Below are 9,264 nucleotides of genomic sequence, written 5' to 3'. Positions count from 1 at the left end.
TTGAAGCTGATGTCGTGGAACGATACAAGATGCTTAGGAGCATCCCTGGCACATAGTTAATAGTATCATGGTATTTTTTTCTTTAATTAAATTGTTTATAAAGGTAAGAAGTGCTGACAAGCAGCATGGAGAATTGAAATCTCATCATTCTTGCACAGGTCAAGGACAACACAGCTGGTAATGAAAAGAGGTTTTGGACAATATCTCTACCAGCTTCTGCGATGTTGCTTCAAAAAGCAGTTTTTTGATGTATGTATTTTTTAACTTTTCCCTCCTTGAAGGTGGGAGATTTCAAGGTGTAGATCATTGATAACAGGCAGGAATTTGCTCCATGATGGACTCCTTTTCTTGACAATAGAAATAATTTTCTATCTGCACATATTCACTTGGAAAATATAATTTTGAATAGCTTGTCAACTGGACACCCCTGTTTAAATTGTGAATTCTTTGCAGTTTTCCCCACTGGTTTCGAGACAACTGTGACACTGTTCTTGTTGAGCGTGATTTATGAAAATCCAAGTGAGACAATGACTGAAGTATATAGCACGGTAATTTTTAACTTCCTTGGATGAAGAAGTCATTGTTGAAAGAAAGAAAAGTCTTTTAAATGTCTTCCTATGTGCATGTTTTCTACTTTTTGATAATTGTTCAAGGTGGTGAACTAAAACTACTGATTGCTAATTTAGGATGTATAGATTCCTTATTAGTACAAAAGACTTTAAATGTTTATATTTTTTATTAAATAAATGAAAATTTAGAAAGGAATTTGCCAAATAAAGAAGATGGGAGCAAATAGCAGCAGCAGTATCAGTGAGCTTCTGGAAAAGGAGTACTTAAAGAAATTAGCAGGAGCAGAACCTATCTCTGAGAATGACCCATTCTGGAATCAGCTGCTGTCTCAGCTTTACCACTCCAACAAACAGGTAAGAGGGTTCTTGTTGAAAAACTAAACCTTGATTGTATATTTATAAGTATGAAAGCAAATGAGTGGTTTTGTTAATCCTGTTTTAGGTAGCAGAGGAAAAAATGCATGTGCAAAATTGACTGTTGTTTCTAATTTTGAAGGCTCTTCCACCACTTCTTCCATTCCTGTGGGTTCCTGTTTTCTTGGTTTTTTTTTTTTTTTGGGAAAGCCTCTGGAGTTGCTCAAGACTCTAATGTGATATTTCCTCTTGACTTACATTGAGTTGCACATTTTCCATAACTTAATTGTAGGTTACCTGTTGAGTTTCTTAGTCTGTATGGCTTCCCCCCCCCCCCCCCTTTACATTTTACAAAGAAGCTTGGCATGTCTCCACAAAAATATTTTCTGAATATCTAAAATTCAAGTTCCATGTGTCTTTTCACTCCAGCAAGTGGTGTAGATGTAAACAGAATTAATATTTTTGTGAGGATCCACAGCACATGTCCAGAAATACAGAAAATAAATCGTTGTCCATTGCTAAATTCATTGGCCTATCTATTGATTATCAGTCTTAAAAGAACAGTCTGGTATTATTTAATACTTCTAATTATCACTTAAACTGTTTTTTACAGTTTACAATGTGACCTGATAATCTTCTGTCAGGTGAATGTCTCATTTGACCCCTTTATTATCCTTACAAAGGATCTGGCTTTTTCACAAAGGATCATAACAGACTACTTCTAAACACTTGTGTAACAGGTTTAAAAAGGCCACAATGCGTTTCTGCTAAAATTTGGAACACTTTTCACCTTTAATAAATTGGAAATGTGTTTAAGGGTTGTTCTGGCCAATTTGATTGCCATCTTTCAATTTTTTTTTTTTTTTGTTTAAAATAGAGCTCCTGTCACAATAAATGTGTTTGGTTTTTTTTTTTTTCAGAAGGTGAAAAACCAGTGCAGATTTGACTGCTCTGAGCAGTCAAGTCTAAAATATAAATCACTGATTGAATGAATAATGGGATATACCTCACCAGAAATTGTAGTTTACGTGTTACGTGACTTAACTCTGTGCTGCGTCTTGTGTGCAGTAGCTTCTGAAAGGCAAAAAAACCCACATTTATTTTGATAACAATTAGGACCAGATCAGGCAGATCATGTCTCCTACTACTGGGAGTAAGTGAATGTTCAGACAACTGGGAGGGAAAATGGTTCCAGTTTTGTTTTAACGAGGCTTGAGTGTAGGTCAATCTTTAGACAGAAGCAAGGTGCTTTTAGGTGCGCTTTTTTTCTTTTGTGGTTTTTTTTTTTTTTTTTGCTCTCGTGAATAGGAACTGTTTTTCACCTGTCCAACAGGACACAATTTAGTTGTTTTTTGTTTTTTTTTTCTCTCAAATAATACTTTTTTTACTTCCTTGAATTTTTGCAAAGATGGGACTGATACGATCCCCAGGTGGAAGGGGGTCCTATTCTCTGGATGCTGCTTCAGATGTACTTTTGTCCTATAGATGACAGTACTACAGGGAAAGAAGAGAAAAACATGAAAAGTGAAGGTAGTAGGAGAATATATATGGTCGTAGGAAAACCAACCAACAATAAATAAGACAACAAAAATCAGCAACACATGGGCCGTGGTGGTACTGGGGTTGCTTTCAGCAACACATTTACCTTGTTGTCATGAAGAAACCAGTATCTGTAAGGAAGACAGAGGCTACTTGCGATATATTTAAGGGAAATTTGAATCTGTTTGTACAAGTTTGTGGGGTTTTGAACACTTTTCTGTGTGTACTTTCTCTCTGATGAGGAATAAGCAAGTCATGCTTTGCTTTATAGAAGGTTGTCCGGATTAGCCCAGGTACTGCTGATCACAGCCGCCAAAGGAAGATCTTTTGGGCTGCCAAACCCAGTTGGATCTTCCAAGGAACAATAGTCCTTTAATCCCCAAAATCAGAAGCTCAGGGCCTTGAGAGTTGGTGAATTTACTGGTTTTCTACTCTAAGAAAAAATAGGGCATGATACCATATCTGATCTGATAATGGCATTGCTGTCTGTCTTCATTTCCTTATGCTTTGCTTTTCTCAGCACTTTATACCCTTTATTTCTTTGTCACTGTTTTGATTTTCTCCCATTCCCCTTTCAGTTGGCTTGATCTCTTCTCTCTTTATCTATTTCTCACCTTTCTGGCTTTCTCTCTTTTGCTTTCTCTCCCAATTGTATATGTTAATCTTTGTGTGGTTCCGTTTATAGTTCTTTATCATTTCTCATTTATGCAGCCACGTCTTCTTTACTGGGTTTATATTTTCAGTTCATTTTGTCATCTATTTTAGTGAAGAACACAAGGTAGCTTACAAGGATGAATAAATGCTACTGGTTCCAAAGTCGCTGCATCTCTGTCAGCAACACTGATGCAAGATACTTTTGCATTTTTGCTGTCCCAGTGTTTATTTTGCTCTGCTCTGGGTTTAACCAGGAACTAATCTATCTGAAAAACAACATGGCAAAAAGAGAAGTGTTTATTTTTTCAGCCAAGTTAATTCCCTAGAATGATTCGTGGCTTGGCACTGCAAAACAATTCTGGCACAATGAGGGATTGATTTTTATTTTTTGGGTTTGGGGAGCAGAGCAAACTGTTGGGCTAAAAGGTGAGATTGCTTAAACCTGCTGTGTCATCCAAAAACGCATGTGAAAATATGTGCTGGCTGCTGGGAGTGTGATATTCTGCTTTTCTGGGCTGTTCTTCCTCTCATCATGTTGATTTTCTTCATAGTTAAGCAAGTTTTAAGAGAGAATATAAAGTGGGAGTAATTCTGGTCTGTGCATTTGCAAATCCTGATTATGAATCAACTGTCAATAATTAGAAATGAGCTGTTGTGAATCCCTGTTCACTGTCCTTGACCATGAGCGATAGTAACAGCCAGAGCAAGTCTGGAGTATTTGGCAGGTAAAGACACTTAAACAATTTAGGAGTAGGAGATGAGTAATATATGCATAAATGTAAAAGGGAAAGCTACCAGCAGTTTAGTTTTAGGTTGCTTCATGCTTTGCACTGTAAAAATTGTATTATAATCTCTTCTGCCGTAAAGCAGGTTATGGATGGCAAGTAGGTAATTTTTTTTTTTTTTTTAATTTTCTTTCATGGATCCTTACTTGTTGCACAGAATGGACTCATGGGAGCTGAATTAAAATCTTCAATCTGCCACTTGCTACATTTCAAGTGGCTGCCTTATCAATCTGAATACTGTTTGGATATCGGAAAAATAAAATAACAGCTTTTCTGGGTGACTTGTTTAGTTATTGTCATGAACAGGAGCAGTGAGGTTTACTTTGGTGCCTCAGCTCTTGGTTTAGGCAGAATTTTGTGTTTGTCTGGCTCTGCTACAAGTCACTCCCGAAAATGCAGTGTCCTCTTTAGGGGCAGCATTAGTTACGATTCTTTCCTGATGGAAAACTTAAACTGGACTTAACTAACCCAGAACTTGCTGAAAATCATGTGCTTAATATTTACTGTTCCACTTTGTTCCTTCCCCAGAGTTTTTAATGAGCAGCTGGTTCAAGAATAGTGCACAGGAGCCTTTAATGGAAAGACATAAAACCGAGCAACTTTTATGTTGCTTTAATATGGTACGTTTTGAAATTGGTACGATAAATTATATGCAGCTTTTGGTTCTTTTGATATCTTTCCTCTGCCTAGTCCATTTAAGTCAACATTCCCACAGTGTGAATTTACTGAATGGGCTGATTCTTCTGTTTTGTATTCGATGGCAATCGAAACACCTTTACTTAGAGGGAAAAAAACTCTCAGAAAAGCTGTGTTTTGTTTTTGTGTTTTTTTTCTGTTCTACTACAATTTTGGTCTTATTTTTATCATAAGAATAGACACCATGGTATGAGGATGTTTATAGTTACATTTTATATGCAGAATACTTTCTATTGCCACGTTGAGATATTTTAACTCTTCACTGTCACTTTGAAACCTCTTCTATTGTGATACCTTTCAAATAAAAGCAGATAAAACCATGTTTTTCAAAGATGACTCCTTTCTTTCACTGTCTTTTATTAATTATGGTTTTGTTGAAGTCTGTGGGACTGATTGTTAGTAAATTTAAAGTAAGGCAACTGAGTTTATTTCAGTCACAGTAAAATAACTCCACTGATTTATTTATTTTTTTTAAATATTTTTTTCTTCTTTTTGGAAGTAATAGGTTTTTACAATATATGCCAGAATAGCTGACCAGAAAATCCAGCTTTCTGGTAGTATGAAGCCAGAAATAAAAATCTGCAGTCAATGAAAACTGTGTGTTGTTGTTGTGTTGTGTTTTTTGGTGTGTTTTTAGCAATAGGCTGCTTAATTTACCTTTCTTCCCTGCCTCCTTTACTGAAAAAACTATGCTTTCTTACAGAAAACTAACTTGCTGATGAAGAAAAAAACTTGACATGAGATTGATTGTTAAATGATAGAAGAGCAATTTCAGCAAGAAAAACAGAATTTATATTATCTAAATAGTGTTTCAGTGTTCTACTTGGTCAATAATCAATGCCTTTGCATATGATAACTCATAATTTTTGCTCTTCCTTGTGAAATATAAAAGGACAATTTTGACCTCTTGTATCAAAGGGGTAGTGTTTGAGCTTGCAAGTTTAAACTTAATTTTGATTTCTTCTCTCTCCTTCCCAGTACTTACTATGTGATGCAAATATTTCCTGTCTAGGGATGGGTTCGTAGTGACAACTTATACGCAAAATATTCTTACTGCTTGTCTTGTTGAGACATCACAGGGTAATAATCACTGCAAAACCTCTAATGTTTTGATGCCTTTAAAATGAAACATTTTCTGGTAAATATAGTTGGAATATATACTACTTGCCCAAAACCAAATAGTTCAGGTAGTGCCAGATGAAATATATCAGAAATAGCATGGTCAGCAGGACAAGGGAAGTGATCCTTCCCCTGTACTCTGAATTGGTGAGGCCACACCTGGAGTATTGTGTTCAGTTCTGGGCCCCTCAGTTCAGGAAAGATATTGAAGTGCTGGAGCAGGTCCAGAGAAGAGCAACAAGACTGGTGAAGGGACTTGAGCATAAGACCGATGGGGAGAGGCTGAGAGAGCTGGGATTGTTTAGTCTAGAGAAGAGGAGGCTTAGAGGTGACCTCATCACTCTCTATAACTACCTGAAGGGAAGTTATAGCCAGGTGGGGATTGGTCTCTTCTCCCAGGCAGTTAGCAATAGGACAAGGGGGCATGGGCTTAAACTCTGCCAGGGGAAATTTAGGCTGGATATTAGAAAGAAATTCATTATGGAGAGAGTGATCAGGCATTGGAATAACCTGCCCAGGGAGGTGGTGGACTCACCATCCCTGGAGGTTTTTAAACTGAGATTGGACATGGCACTTAGTGCCATGATTTAGTAAATGGACTGAAGTTGGACCAAGGGTTGGACGTGATGATCTCTGAGGTCTTTTCCAACCCAGTTGATTCTGTGATATGATTAAATATTAACTCACCCAGGTGACTGTGACCATTATATTACAGATCCGTGACTTGTTTGTTACTATATGCACATGAACTTTTTTTTATGTTCTGGAAAATATTTTTTTAGAAAATATCATCTTTTCAGAAGCTTCAGTTGTGGAAAAAGTGTAATTTTTATTTTCCCAGTTCTTGGTAGATAAAATTGCAGAGTGGAAAATGTGTGGGATATTTTCCTTTTCTGAAAGGTTGTTCCTGCCTGGATCCTCCCATGGGTACTTTGTTACAATTAAGTGTAATATTGTAAAGAGAGTCAATTTGCGTTTCAGACTTTTTTTGTCCCAAATAGCGAGCTCCTAAACATACATCTATATATGTGCATGTGTATACACATATATTTGGCAACATGACAGCCCATAGTCCTTGGGTGAGGGTGTTCAGAGAAAATTGGAACTTTTCTTCAATAATTAATGAAAAATGGAGGTTTTAGTGTTAGGTTTCCATTCTTCTATTAATTCATTAACTACATGTCACCTCCACAGGGATTGTAGAGCAAAGGCAACACTACAGCTGGTTGTAGCATTTCATTTGTGCCATGTTATGAATCTTGACCCTGACATTTTCTGCCTAAGTGTTAATATAATGTATCTTCTGTCTTCACAAAAAAATATGCAACTTTTTTCATTTCTTTCACTTTTTTTCCTGCCCACATTAAGAAATCCACTACTAAGCTTTGCTCCAGGTACCTCCTCACTATACTCTATGAATTCATCCATGAGAATGTAGCTGTAATATTATTTATAGAGTATAAAATGACTATTTTCAGACTGTGTTTGAGTAGTGTCCTGCTGCATCTCTCCCTCTCTAGGTGTTTCTGTTGTGTAAATTGAAATTTTACAGATGATGTTGTCCTCAGGATGGCAAAATTCAGTTCTTGTATGAATGAGGGCAAGTGGATTATATTTATTTTTTAAGCATTGAACTTTGTTTTAGTAGGAAAAAAATGACTCGTTAAAAGCTTTGCTGAAGATCTGAAGGTCTTGTTTTGATCCTGGCAGTTTGTAGAAATTAGGTAACTGTGGAAATTGTTTGGGGACTTGGTGTGATTTTTAGTGACTCAAAGGGAATTAAAAAAAATTAAAGAACACTGTAGTTTTAAACTTAACTGTTTAGAAATTAGGGGGAAAATGAACCATAATTAAAAGTTGATTGTCCCCATTTGTGGTTTAAATCCTGGAGCAATTACAATAATCACTCCAGCTGGATTAATGGAAATCTCCAGTACCTTTGGATAGTGGGAGGTGGGTTACAATGTGTTGGATGCTGATTATTTGGTGCCTAAGAACCTTCTAGTCACTTGATGTCCAACAGAATGTTTACCTTGCCTGCCTGCTTGCAGGAAGGAATAAATCCTGATGAGTAGCAAATTTAGATTTCTTTTAATTTTTTTTTAATGCGAGAGTCCTTGTTTGACATAGACCTGGGAAATCGTGTTGTCTGTAGTTGCTTTATACCATTTGTTTTGAATTACTCTGCATGTCTTCAGCACTGAAACAAGAGACCACCTTTGAGACTCAGTTTAATGTTTTTCAAGTATATATGGAAGTGTAAATTTGTTCTTTCCAAAACTTATGTTTCAAACTGATTTATAAGGGAGGAAAATGCTGATATTTGATGTTGGAAAAAAACCAATCTGCATTATCTGAAGTTGTCTTAGGATATTCAGCTGTCTCTGCTGTCAGGTCACTACACAGTAAATTAGTCTGATATACAGGAAAATTTGCAGGAGTCTTAAAATTTAAGTTGTTTGATGTCTCTGTCTTGAAACATTTCCTATTAAAGTTTTGAAATAATTCTTTTTGCTGCTGTTTCTACCAATATCCTTACCTCCTTTTCTAGTTCTCATTGCTTAAACTCAGCTTCCAAGAGCTCAGTTCAACATGGGTTTCCGGCAGTGGAGCTGGTTTAGGGGCTTTCCAGATATCAACACAGTTAATCTCAGACTGATGCAACTGTTTTTAGGGCTGTGCTGTCAACTGGATTACCATTTACATTTAAAAACAAAAGAAGGAGGACTTTTCTTTAGAAGTTCTGTGGCAGAGCTACAGATAGTTGCCAAGATGGGATTGAGGTGTTTAATCTCTATTTTCATATAAATCAGGTTACTCATCGAAAAACTTAATGCTTAGGAAGCAACAGTGACTTTAGCAATCTAATGACGGCAGTATTACATTTTGCAATATTTTAATAGAAGATGAGTGCTTGAACGGAGGCCAGACCACTGACTTTTTAGGCCGAGTTACTGTTCGGGTTTCATTATGTTGCTACTTTGCTATTTATTCTGATTATGGCAGTTTTCATACCTTTAATTATAAGGATGTAGCTGCATTAGCTCTGAAATTGGTCATCCTGTATTGCATATGATGTTATATCTGCAAGCATTTAACTGTTTGGGGTTTTTTAAATTATTTTTTTGTGTGTGTTTGTTTTTTTTTGGTTTTTTTTGACTGACTTAATTTGGGTAATTTCAGAATGACAGCTGTTATTAATATTATTAATAATTTGGTCTGTATAGAAACTGTACAATCTTGTTTGATATCCTGAGCAGTAGGGCCTCTAGCAACAGGACAAGGGGTGATGGTTTTGAACTGCAAAAGGGGAGATTCAAATTAGATATAAGCAAGAAATTGTTTATGATGAGGGTGTCGAAACACTGGAACAGGTTGTCCTTTAGTTCTTAACGTTGGGACACCTTCATGTTGCTTAATGTGTCCACAGTATCTGATAATTATTTGTCTTTTCCCTGTCTATTAAGGACAAATATACTTTCTGTGTATTCTTCTCTCTTGCTTTCAAGGATTGGTTACTCTGTAGTGATAGGTCTGTAGTAAGAAGA

The 9,264-nt window shown here is 36.4% G+C and overlaps 1 pseudogene; it reads left to right on the top strand.

The window, feature by feature from the left end:
* Positions 1-323: 323 nt before the first annotated feature.
* Positions 324-9,264, top strand: part of LOC136115740 (dymeclin-like) — a 210,031-nt pseudogene continuing 201,090 nt past the window's right edge.

This window comes from Patagioenas fasciata, chromosome W, assembly GCF_037038585.1.
Source record: "Patagioenas fasciata isolate bPatFas1 chromosome W, bPatFas1.hap1, whole genome shotgun sequence".
In the NCBI taxonomy this organism is placed as follows: domain Eukaryota; kingdom Metazoa; phylum Chordata; class Aves; order Columbiformes; family Columbidae; genus Patagioenas; species Patagioenas fasciata.
The sequence above is the reverse complement of the archived record's forward strand: the minus strand, read 5'-3'. Positions and strand labels throughout refer to the sequence as shown.